The sequence below is a fragment of the Branchiostoma floridae genome, chromosome 3 (genome assembly GCF_000003815.2).
Source record: "Branchiostoma floridae strain S238N-H82 chromosome 3, Bfl_VNyyK, whole genome shotgun sequence".
In the NCBI taxonomy this organism is placed as follows: domain Eukaryota; kingdom Metazoa; phylum Chordata; class Leptocardii; order Amphioxiformes; family Branchiostomatidae; genus Branchiostoma; species Branchiostoma floridae.
The window spans coordinates 8,664,656-8,677,793 of record NC_049981.1 but is presented as its reverse complement, the minus strand read 5'-3'; the positions used below and the strand labels follow the sequence as shown (position 1 = coordinate 8,677,793).

General features: G+C 40.9%; 1 protein-coding gene across 1 annotated transcript in view; it reads left to right on the top strand.

Moving 5' to 3' along the window:
- Positions 1 to 596: 596 nt before the first annotated feature.
- The window catches only part of LOC118412618, a 26,252-nt gene continuing 13,710 nt past the window's right edge, over positions 597 to 13,138 (top strand). Inside the window, exon 1 of the mRNA XM_035815579.1 lies at positions 597 to 831. The gene's annotated coding sequence lies outside the window, so the exon portion shown is untranslated. The remainder of the gene's footprint in view (positions 832 to 13,138) is intronic.

Below are 13,138 nucleotides of genomic sequence, written 5' to 3'. Positions count from 1 at the left end.
CACGCAGTTTTGAACAGTCCAATGTTGCGTGGTGAGGGGTATGGGTGAAAAATGCTGTTATTGCACTCGAGCAAATGTCGGTCTTTCTTGTTGATGAATGTAATTGTGTGGGGGTCATGTGGCGTATAGACAGGGTTTTTTGCCAAGAGGTCGTGAGTTCCTGGCTTCGAATCCCAGAGAGGGTAAACGGCGGTGAAAAAGAGGGATTGGCTCAGCCCTCCGACAAAGCCCCTACGGCTACGATAAGGTTATGGTACTACATTTTACTTCTGTCCTTTGTATGTGAGAATAAGTTAGTAACATGAGTTGTATCTGCCTGTTTAAAAGTAAATAAAGAAATCCGCACACTATTTTAGTAGCTATATACATGCACACTGTGTGCACACCAGGAACAATTTCCCCGCGGTAAGTAAGCATTGCCCTGACCGGTACTTTGAATCTGAGTCAACCTTGTCGGAAACAAGACTGCACCAAACGCTAGCCATTAGTCGCTAAGTGCTGCTTGAGTTAGCTTGTCCACGTGGGCGTGTTGTGCATAATATTGGCACAAACCATCCGATACCTGCCCAACGTCACCAGAGCACTGTGAGGCGGCGACATCTGGTGCGGAAGCGGGCGGGCACCAACATGCTGCATAAACATTGCAGAAAGACGGCGCCTAGTCATTCGTCTGGTGCACTCCTCCACAACAGGTTTTCTGTCCTCCCTCCACATGAGAGCTAGATTGACGAATCTAACGTCCAGTTGATACATCAGCAGGTGACTGTGCGAATCCATCCCTGCCATAAAGCCTAACTCCGTACGTAAGGCAGTAGGGAACCGAAGCATGAGGTACGTCTTATATTTTTTGACTGGGACCGTCTTTATTTCTGGGAATTAGATTGTATCATCGTGTGATAAATCTTGTGTTCCTCCTAGCCTAGCCTATGCGGTGGACTGCTTGCAGTAGTTGAGCTTCGTTGTCTATTATAACATTGCTTTTGTCAGTGATAAAGTGAGAGAGTGGCCATTATATCTACGGGTTAAGAGTGAATAAACACTCGCATTCGGACGCAGAAGTGAAAAGGGACCAATCTATATGTTATGACCGTCTTGCCAAAATAGTAACGTATGTTACCGAATTTACCACACAAAGTACAGGAATAATGACATGCAAAGGAGCGACTAGCTGGCTTCACTTGCCAAATCATTATTCTGCGAACAGAATGGGTAAATTTTGGCTGCTGGTTGAAAAATTTAGGCCTTCGCAGGCGACAGTGAAATCTTACCGATGCTATGATTCTTCCAAGACAGGAACCAGTTTTAAATGTCGCATTCATTTTTGCCCCATTGATAAGATTACAAATGGGGAATGGTTCAAAATATCCAGGTCTTCCTGAATCTGAAAAGCTGCTCTATAGGGTCCAAACCTACACAACTTCATCCTTACCTGGCTACCAAGAAATCAAGACCACGGCATGCAGGGCGAAATATATAAAACCTGGAAATTCTTCTGCAGTACCTAGATCTACCACAAGAGGGTCCAGAATCACCCTTGACCTTCGTATTCCCGAGACCTACCAAATATCGTCGTAAACCACCCATATTTCTTTACATGTAAGTTATACTGAGTTTAGATATACGCAAACGCACTCAGTTTTATAGTTTTCGGTGTGTATGTCTTTCTGTCTGTGTCAATAAAGTAGTGGATAGAATTTGGTAGGAAATGTAGCAGTAAGACTAACTAACTTCATCAGACGACAACCATATCAGTGGAGGCAGCCGTTATAACTACCTTTGTCGAGAAGGTTATTTTCGGCTGTGGAATGGCCGGGAGTGGGTTTGTATATAGACAGCATAACCCTTATGGATATGGATGGATTCCCATGATATTCAGTATGCAGGTAATTACGACTGACATATGCACAATGACATGCAAACTATGACTTGATTTGTCTAACGAATGAGGGAAATCTGTAATTTGAGTGTTTTCCACAATAAATCTAAGGGAGGTGAAACATCAAAAGATACTAATTATTGAAATAAGTGTCTAATTTGCATAATTGATGTAAAAGTGCCGTCCATAATTGCATAGTGGTAAACGATGTCAGTTGTTAAAGATGTGCACTACTATGTCTATGTATAAATCATCATCATCATCTGTCGTCCCAGGTGGGTGGGGTTAGGCGATGCACAACATCTCTCCACAGCACTCGGTCTTTCATAGCTGCTCCCAAGTCCTCAGTGTATAAGTAATGTAAATTGAGAGTTCATTCGCATAATTAATGACCTAGTGTAAACATGGAATTCTGCGAAATTAAAGGACTTCTACACATAAAATGTATGTATTTGTACTAAGACCACCATGATTGAAATAGATTATGCGAATCACGGCTTTATTTGCATGGTCACTGAGACAAGATGAAAAACGCATCTACAAAGGCTCAAAATAATTCATGGAGGTATGAGTTGTCCGAACTCTTGCTAATGGAAGTAACGATACGTAACAGATGTAGCACATGGTCTCAGAGAGGCAGTCCAGTCCAGTCCTCACCGGGAGTTCCTAATCTCCTCTCATGCCGAGTTAATACCAGATTCAGGCGAGCTTCATGCAATTGTTCCGAGACGTATTTCGTACTGACGAAAGTATGCAGAATCTAGTGTTCTGTATACCAGATGTATACCATCATGTTCTTAATCACTTAGAAGGACAATTTATAAAGACAATTTTTAATTGCCCGCGCGCTCACATTTGTTTTAGCGTTCTCAAAGGTACAATCTAATGAACATGGCCTAACATATCACCTTCTTGTGATACCAAATCCCGTTATTCCTTTTGCCAGTATGTTGATGCGCGGTCGAAAGTATTTCCGACCTCCATAGTTCTCCTGTCGGTAGAGGCAGGCTCAGACAGTTTACCAAGTATTGGACTTACTCTTTAAAACGCTTTTGGAATATACATAGGACAACTGTCTTGAACAGATAAGGGTTTGAAGTATGCATATACATAAAATCAGACCATGTATAAGGACCATTGCATATTCCCACATCTACTCAATCAGACATGTGCACATTTTTAAAGAAGCGATAAGAAGTTGCCTTCACCCCTTAGTTTACTCCTGTATGAAAGCTCCTTGTGTATACTCAGTATGTTCAATCTGTGTATCATGGTGCATACTGATCTCTCTTCATGTTATATATATGTTAAGTCATATGATTCAATTTCACTATTAGCCTCATCATCCACAAACCACACATTACTGCTGTTCCGAAATCAATTAAGATTTCAGACTTAAAAACACGTTTTAATAGAACTGTGTTTGATTTTCAAGGCGGGAAACCCAGCTGCAAAACGTATCTTTGAAGCTTCGGCAATAACAGCTATAGGCTAATTCACTTCGCAATTACAGCTACAGGCTAATTCACTTCTCAATTACAGCTACAGGCTAATTCACTTCGCAATTACAGCTAACATCTATTATCACAATACCGCCACGTTTCCAATGATTTCTCTAGCCATACTGATTTGGCAAATTGTCAACGCATCATTATCTCCAATTACATGTTGCTGATACAGCTTACCTTTGCCACTTTTTTTGTTTATCATTTTTTGTCTCTTTTGTTCTACTAAAAACGCAATATCCTATTTGTAACATACCGCGGAATTGCACGGCGAACGGGCGCGTGGTTGGAAGGGGGTTCATTAATACCGCCAGGAAGAAACACGGCACAATTAACTGCCGTTATGTACCTTTATACTCCCTTTTCTGTTATTAATTGCATAAAACATAAACCTGCATGAGAAAACGGACGTTTACTGTCAAGAATGTCCATTTAATTTCGGTCCGTCACAACCACTATGACGTAAAACTTTACTGCTAGCGTAGAAATAAAAATGGCGGCGCACGTTCAATTTTGCCCGTTCAGCAGTAAATCCGGGCTATTATGCAACGGTTCTTCACACTTTTGCAAGACTTGTAGGTCACCAACAGAAATTCAAGATTCCTGTTGAATCATGCTCGTCTTGTGCCGTGAGCACGTGTTATTATTATCTACAAATCTGGCGATGAACGTGACCGTGTGTTCGTCCCACGACGAGCCCGCCTGCCCCGAAAAAGAACTGAAAACTTTTGGCCTTGTTTTCTTCGAATGCATCATTATCGAAGCCTTTTAAAAATGTGTTGAACACGTGGATGTCTTAAGTGTGCATACCTCGGAACTTACTGTTGTTGCACTAGTAGATCTCCTTAATTTCATCGCTGATTTATCTGGCGGTATTATGATTAGTGCCGGTATTATGATAATGGTTGTTACAGGCTAATTCACTTCGCAATTACAGCTACAGGCTAATTCACTTCGCAATTACAGCTACAGGCTAATTCACTTCGCAATTACAGCTACAGGCTAATTCACTTCGCAATTACAGCTACAGGCTAATTCACTTCACAGACATAAATCTGGAGCGAAAATGTGCGTATTCGGGGAGGACATGATAGACCAGGTGATAATTGCGTCTTCGGTTAAAATCAACTTTGGACTGAAAGTTGCATTTCTAACAGCCTACTGGCGTCGATTAGCATAATGGTAGGGTGTTTGCCTCAAAGTCCAGAGGTCATAGGTTTGAGTCCCCTGATATTCTTCGACACTGTGTCTTTGCGAAAGGCATCCCACACAACATTTCCTTACTTCACTGAGTTGAAAACAAGTACCTAACTGCAATTAGGGAATCCCTCGGACAGGAAGTTTAATGGAGGCTCCGTGTTTGGGCAGAGCCACACCTCGAGCACGTAAAAGAATCTACTTCACACATGTTAGTGGTCCTTTCCGGTGTGAGTGGACCAAATAAAGCTGGATACACAGCTTGTACTGTTCAGTACAAACCTAGTGTGCTACGCCATGAGGAGTTTTAGCGGGTATACGATGTAAACAGACAACACAAAAATGCATGAAGTGAAACAATATTAAATATACATTCATAAGAAATCTCAGTTACAAAATCCAATAAGTTCGTCAGGTTAGCGATAAATGGTTCTGTTCTTTACAATGTATCAACGCTTATGTGGGTGTCCCTGGTTTTAGTAAGAAAATTTAACTCATTTATCAATGTCCGCAATTGAATTTTCGACTGAAATAACTGGGAGACGTCTGTTTTATCGTTCAGACAGCTGCTCAAAAGGAAACCGCTACGGGATTGAATATTGAACAAGTGATCGTAGGTAACATAGTCTGTGATGTCGGTCTTGTATATGTTGCTTGTTTTGTCTTCTTTTGTTTGTGACGTCGTGCTTATATCATATCATTTTTTTCATGGTGTTAAATACATCGTTTTATTTAAAGTTGCTTAATATGTCTGTGTCATGTGAATCTTAATGTTAAAGACCTAAACGGTTATATCGTTGTCATATATCATAATCCACTTAATGAACAGTCTCCTTCATTCCCTTACCATACCTTAATTCGGTGAGCCAGCAAGGTAAATCAGGAAATCACGCATCTGCTTGACAATGTACAAATACCGCAAGACCAAAATAAACTGAACTTGCCCAATACACCATAAGATGCACATTTTGTAGGGGTAATTTCGAAAAAAAAATTTAAAAAATTAGAAAACGACAATGGGAAATGCAAATACAAATACAAACGCGCGTAATATTGATGCACATGTCACGCATCTGCTTGACTATACTAATTACCGCAACGGCCACAACACACAGACCTGGAACAATACACCGTGAAACGTACAATTTGTAGGGGTGATTTCTGAAATTGCAGTGTGCAAAATAAACGTGTGCGACAACGGGAACATGTAAATACAGATGCGAACGTGCGTTACATTGATGATCAGATAAAACCACGCATCTCCTTGACAATATCCAGTCACCGCAAGACCCACAGGGATCTGGATCAATACACCGGAAGACGAAAATTTTGTAGGGGTGTTATCTTTATTACATCCATAATAAAACCAGCTGCCGCGAAAACAAAGCAACGTTCATCATCGTCAACCTCAGTACATAGGACCTGCCAAACCACATACGAATCAGACGACGGGAATAACCAGATACAGATGTAAACGTGCGCCAACGTGATAAAACTAAAGGTATGTCGCCACAGTCACCCTCTGGTCACAGGACCAACAAATGAAGAACTAAACTGAAATACATACGGCGGTTCAGACAGTGCACTAACAAAAATGACGGTCGATGAATGTTAATAATCCAGATAATACGATATGCAAAGTAACAATTACTAGTACTCAAACAAATTGTTAAAATTTGAAGCCGGTCAGACGTTTCAGAGAGCATCCATTGTCTTTTGACATTGACTGGACAAACATCTAAATTTCGAGCGTTAAAACCAAACCTCGGAAGCGATATGTGACGACAAATGTAAGACGGTTCAACTGAATTCGTCCCACCTCCACATTAGCCCATGCCCTACATCAACAGGCGCTTATTGACTTATCCTTGTCTTGACTTCAGTCGAAGTTGGACTTACACACGTGTCTTGGAGTCGATAACTTTGGAATCTACCACTTGAGCGGACTCTAACCGCTAACGACGAGGGGGTTGACAAGTGACGTTTTCGTGTGTGAATACCCACAGGGTCGACTGGTGAGAAATGCATTGATTCGACTCCCACTGAGTTATATAACGCTCAGAGGTCATGCTCCAATATAATCAGAAAAATCCTTTTTTTTATACGTTGTATATCATTTTAAAAGGCTCGGTAGTGTCTTTTTTGTAGAAAGAAAGATGCAAGTTATATCATAAGACGATTGCTCGGCAAAACCAGTACTACAATCAGCAACGCAAAACACTTTGTAAGTAAGATCAGTGATTAGCCGTCGGTGAGGACGAGGAAATGGTATGGTATGACGTCACAGCACTCTTCAACAGCACCCCCTCCCCCAACAAGAGATTGCTGCCATTGAAGAACGGTTAAAGAACGACGAGACTCTAGCGGAGCTTCGTTGACGCACCTTTGGAGGGGGGGGGGGGTGGTACACCACAATCGTACATCAATTTGTACGTACATCAAAGGTATCTCCTCAGCAAAAATGAGAGAAGTAAAGGGTTAAAGTGTCAGTTCAAACCCATCAACGCCCTCAGGCGTAATATTGTCGCACCAAAAGACAAGATCAAGATGCTGGATTGCAGTGGAACGGTTCACCACATCCCCTGAACAATATCTTTGAATATTTGTAGACATTAAAGAATACTATCTATTCGTGCGCCGAATCGTACATCTTATTTCTCACCTATTGTATATAATCCCTGCTGCATGGTAATGAGCTAAAACGGTATTTTCTATGACTCCGTGTGAGTGGACGGATTAGTGCGGAGGGAATAGGACACCTGAAGGGATTACAGACGTATCCACACCGGAATGAAAAATGAGCGACATCAGCTGTCTGAGGCTTGGAGAGTCACACAAAAACAGTATACATTAAAACAAAAATCCTGTTGTTCTTGACACGGCCGTAAATTTTCTATTTTATTTATTGATCTTTTGGGTAGTCCCTTCAGTTAACGTAGTAACTTATTTCGGAGGGAGCCCTATTGCAATAATAATAACTCAAAGTACAAAAAATAACTACTAACATAGGATTGAACATAACAAAGCAATAATCCAATTTGGATTTGTAAATCATACAAGCAACTTAGGAAAACTCAAAAGAACAACAACTCATGCTTAATAACAAAAACAACTCAAGATCACAAACTCATAAGGTCATTGGACAGTCATTGCGGTCAGAGGTCAGCTGTCAGTGCCATTTGTCCTGATCAATCAGACTGAACATAAGAAAGAATAATCCAATTCGATCAGTAAATCATATACGCAACTTACTAACTAGAAAGGCCGGTATTTGCTTAGGAGCAAATTCAGCTATTTTCACTCCGCTCTCCCCCTTTATGCAAACATGGACTGTTCCAAAATTGAATTTGAAAAAAATAAATCCCATGTGAGAATGACCTGGAACTACGTTGCTACTATACTATTTTTATTATGTATACGGTAATCCAATTTTTATTTCTTGATAACAACACGCACACAACATGCTAGTGTTTCACACATTAACAAAGAAGGCACCGTTTTACTTCAAGAAAAAAGGTTTTATTTCACAAACGGAAATTGTGTTGTATTTTTTCTACAGATGCGTTAACACGTTATGCGACCCTAAACGTTAGTATTACGTACCCACAGCAGACAATAGCGTGGTTATGATTAAAGTTTTCCTGCTTATTTACACAAGGCAAGGGCAATTACTGCACTTATTCAAGGTTGTCACAAGCATAACTAATCTTCATACAAGCAGACCGGTACCTCTCCAAACAAACTTCACTACACTTTTAACTCTTTACCAAGATATGCTTATTAGCCGTTTTTAGCAAAGTGCATTTAAAAAAAAAATCCAATTGGATATCATGGCTGAACTGCAATGACATTATCAGTACAAATACATATAAAGTTATGCACATTGTATTCAGACAAAAAGGATCACATTCCGTTTTTATACCTAGAATTAATCAGGTAATACATTATATTGATGAACAAAGATTATTAGCCACTGTATGTTTGCACGAAGTCTGTTTCATATATCTAAATGTTTTGTATGCTTTTTGTCTAAAAGGACTCAGCAATTGCAGTAATTATACGTCTGTTATAACCTTAAAGTTCCATTTATTTTTCACATAAACTAACAGATCTCGAGAACCTTATTATGCGCGGCACTGCGCACGTGATCCACTAAGTAGTACGAAGTCTTTGCTGATTGGCTACCGAGACAATTCAATTAGCAGACCGTGAACCCGCCGCACCTGCCAGCTGCGTGTTCAAGGACCCTTTTGTCGGCTTTGTTTACCACAAATGGTGAAACGTAGGAACGCGTTGAGCGCCGCTGAGAATACTGTAGTTGCAAGTTAGGAATTTACGTGTTTGCAAGCAAAAGTCAGTGAGATTTCTGAAACAACAGCAGTTCCGTGATAAACGGAACCTTCTCAAAAATAATAATTCAACGCTAATACATATGTCATTATTTTTTTTATGTGATCATGTGTACATGTGGCAGCAAGGCGACCCGCGCGGCGGTTGATTAGCCACTACCAGACTTCCGCCTGGTTGAATAGAGGACTTTTGCCAAGTTCAAGGAATAAAAGCCTAGTATATAACCTTCTTGGTTGGAGTTAATTGGCCTATAAGTGTTGGCCGGCCTGGCAAATTGCAAGTCGCAAACTATAGTCCTCGGCCATGTGACGTTAACTTATCTGGCGTGTTTTCTGTCTTTTCCTGACCAATTTCTTCTATTTTTTTGAGGCGGAGCGGCTTTTAATTGTGGACAGTGTAACAGCGGGGCTCAAGCACCGCCAAATCGACCATGCCAAACAGCTCTGAGCTTTAGGCGTTGTGGTTTTCGCACTACCTGGGATTGCGATATTTTTTCTCTCTGTTGTTGATGACTTGTTCTGTGGTGAATCCTGCACTTGAAATGAATCCTCTGGCCGGCCGACTCTCCTAGCATACTATTGACTCTATTTGTCCACTTTCTACAATTAGACCACCGATCCGTGGAGCCTGGTAGAGGCTACACTTGACTGAGGGTGGCATCCTGTCTAAAATGTGCCTACGTATCTTGTGCTTGCGTCGAGGTTTGTGACAATAAATTTGACTTGAATTGGTGACAATAGCACTGAGAACAATGCCCTCTCACCGTGTCATTATTCGTCGTTCATGAATTTAATAACAGCAGATATTCCAACAACACCCGCATTCGCCGGATGACGTTTGCGACGCGTGTTCATGAATATTAATTAGAGCAAGCAGGGGTGACCACGTGCACGGCCGCCACCTGGTCATACCACAGGGAAGGTGATTACGTCATTTACCATATATGGTGAGACGCTCAGAGGCGGTGAAGACGAAAACGCAGACGAAAAAAACCGCCAAATTGGCTTATAAATAATTTTTAAGTGATTTTGTGCCAACAATGATAACAGGGTTCTTTTAGTAAATACCTCATGCACTATCATACCAAATTTCGGGTCCCTTGGGTTTAATACCTGGGCACGGGAGGCACAATTATACAGTTCGGTCAAAACACCACCTAAAAACATCCATAAAATCATTTTAAAAGTATCTATCAAAAAACCGAAAAAAACGTCTGAGGGTATTGACCCAAGGTACACTTGTGCCAAATTTCAGGTCATTCGGGCTAAGAACGACGGAGAGGAAACACTTTAAAGGTCGTGACAGGAGAAAGAAAGAAAGAAAGAAAGAAAGAAGAAACGGTACGAAAACAATATTTTCACTCAAAGCGTACCTTCGGTACGCGGAGTGAAAATAATAACAACTCATACACAATAACAACTCAAGATCACAAAAATCATAAGGTAATTGAACAGTCATTGGGATCAGAGGTCAGATGTCAGTGTTATGATATCAGAGACTGTTTGGAGGCTTTAAGAGTAGTTGCTTGTTTTGTCTCAGGTTTAAGTGTATTATATATTTCAGCTGCCCTGTATGCAAATGTGCGTTGACCTGCTCTTGAAGTGTAGTTAGGTTTAAGTAGGAGTTGTGCTTGTCTGGTGTTATGACTGTGGATTTGGTTATTGAAACAAAATGTGTTGAGTAGGTAGTTGGGTGCTAGGCCATGAAGGCATTTGTACACCATAATGCAGATCTGCCGAGTTCTTCGCTCCTGCAGCAGACTCCAACCCAGTGCCTGATGCAGCTCCCAACATTCGACCTCGGCTCACTCCGTAGGATGATTCGTGCGCCCCGGTTCTGGAAGACTTGGAGAGGCTGCATGTTGGCTGCACTGCAGTTGTCCCATACCACGTTACAATATTCAAGGAGTGGTAGAGCAAGGGTTTTATACAACAAATTTGCTACACCAGTGCAGAGATAAGGCCGTAGGCGTCTTAATAGTCCTAGGCGCTGTGACATCTATCGCGTAGAGCCCCCGTAACAAATCAAATCTAATGAGGATGGTTCTAAAGAATTTGACGGCAACGAGTTCCACTTTACGGCATCATGGGATGATAATTCCCAGACTTTTAAATCATGCCTACCATTCCTTGTTCTTTTGCTGCGCTGGCATTAGCTACTTAGTTCATGGCAAATCTACCAGTTTTTTTAGTCATTTTGTATAGATTTGTCATTTTGTCTTTGTCCTTTATATTGACATCCACTTGAGATATGTTATAATTTGTTGACCCCCTGTCTTTTTCTTGTTCTTACAACATCTGTCAGGTTGGTCCTTTCAATTTTATCATTGTCTTTCTTTGTACACGGACCCCCTATTGTTCCAGCATATTCAAAGCCTGGCCTTACCAGAGATGTGATTTCACCTTTGCTGGACATGCTCATAAAATTGATATCACAGAAAGAGCAACTTGGATGATTTTCCTATCTATTGCCAGACTTATTTGGGCAAACGTGAAAATCCTACCGGGTACAGACGACTACCCCGGCGGCAGGAAAGCTTTATCTGCCCCGTAGAGAGCCTAGCACACGAGGTACGTAGCCACACAAGGACTGGATTCCAGGTTACCTCCCAATACCGTGTCCTAGGCATGCTGGATAACAACCCACTCCCCCTACGGCCTCTAAATAGTAACGGGACTACCATTGGCTTCTATCAGTTCTTTGTATCTGACATTGTTAAAATGCATTACAAACTTGAGTTTTCACCTGTTTACTTTGTGTACTGCCATACTATGAAGGTTTTCGGTAATTCATAACCATAGGAAGGCCAAGGCACATGCCCACTGTACACAACTCACAAAGTATTTGCTTTGTAGTTTCTTTCCGCTATCTGCTAATGGATGTTGAAGAAGCATGCAAACATCCCCTAATGGGTTGACGAGGGTAATAAAGACCGGCTTATTCCATTAGCTGGTTGAATTCCGGAAGATGACGTCAGGAATGTTCGGGTTTGACGTACGCCGTCTTAAGATTTTTTTATATCATTGAATTATCAAGCAACCGCCGACAAGGGCCTCAGACAGCATTTTCCTCAACAGGACAGCTGAAGTTTATGCGACATATGAGGTGCGACTGTTCAAAAAGTGTCATTACAATAACACATTCGGTCATTAGCCAGCCATGTGCCCGTTCAACATAGAAACTCGAAAAACGTCAGAACAAGTATGGCGCCTTTCCCCTCCATGAATATTTGTTTTTCCAGCGTGTGTCATTTTAATTACTTTTTCCATCCTGTTGGACACACCATGCAGTCTCAAATACAGACGGGATATCCACAATAGGTCCGGATATTTTGATAGCAAAACAGCAAGGGAGTAAAGTAAGGATGCAACTGTTTGTTTCGTGTCGTCATGGCAGCATTCTGAGATTGCCATGTCGTTTGATTAGCGGAAATAGTGTCTTCAGGGGGCATGGGTTATAGAATACTGATGTTGAAGAATACCAGAATCAATGCCAAAGGCAAAGGAGAGGATGTTAAAGAACAAAAATGAAGAATCTGTTGCTCGCTGTACCATGCTCCCTGACCACTTAGATTTCCTGATAAAGGCAACTTTTTTTGACAAACCTTGTTTTATCCTTCACACACTGGCATCAGTGTGGCCGTTTTTTTCATTGGATGTAGTCATACAATTGAATCAACAGGGCCATAAAAGGAAACTAGGTTTTTTTTCGTCTGTGCTCATAGATTGACTTCAACAACCAAAGACAAACGCCAACATCCCATATTCTCCAAAGCGCGAAATTAGATGCCAGCGCGTAAAGTTAATCTACGGTTACCGTGCTAAATCTCACTCAGCTACGAACATTAACAAAGGCTTTATTATAGTTTCATAATTTATAGATCAGAGATCAGTTCAAATCAGGGAAAAGGGGTTTGGCGAAAACAAGAGACAAAAGGCAACCTTTGGTGGCATAAGTTATGGTATTTTCAGTATATCTAAGTTCTATATTTATGTTATGTTATCACAATGATTTTTTGTATTGGATTTGTGTTAATTCAATTAGGATAAGTTCTTCTGCTTTTCATTTTTTGTAATGTATGATCAGTTTGGTTTCTTTGTTTTGACCCCTGACCTCTGCTTATCATTTTACGCTAAATTATCCGCATCTGTTGTAAAGTTGTTTTTCATTTCATGTATTTCATTTATATCTTATCATATATGTATGACTC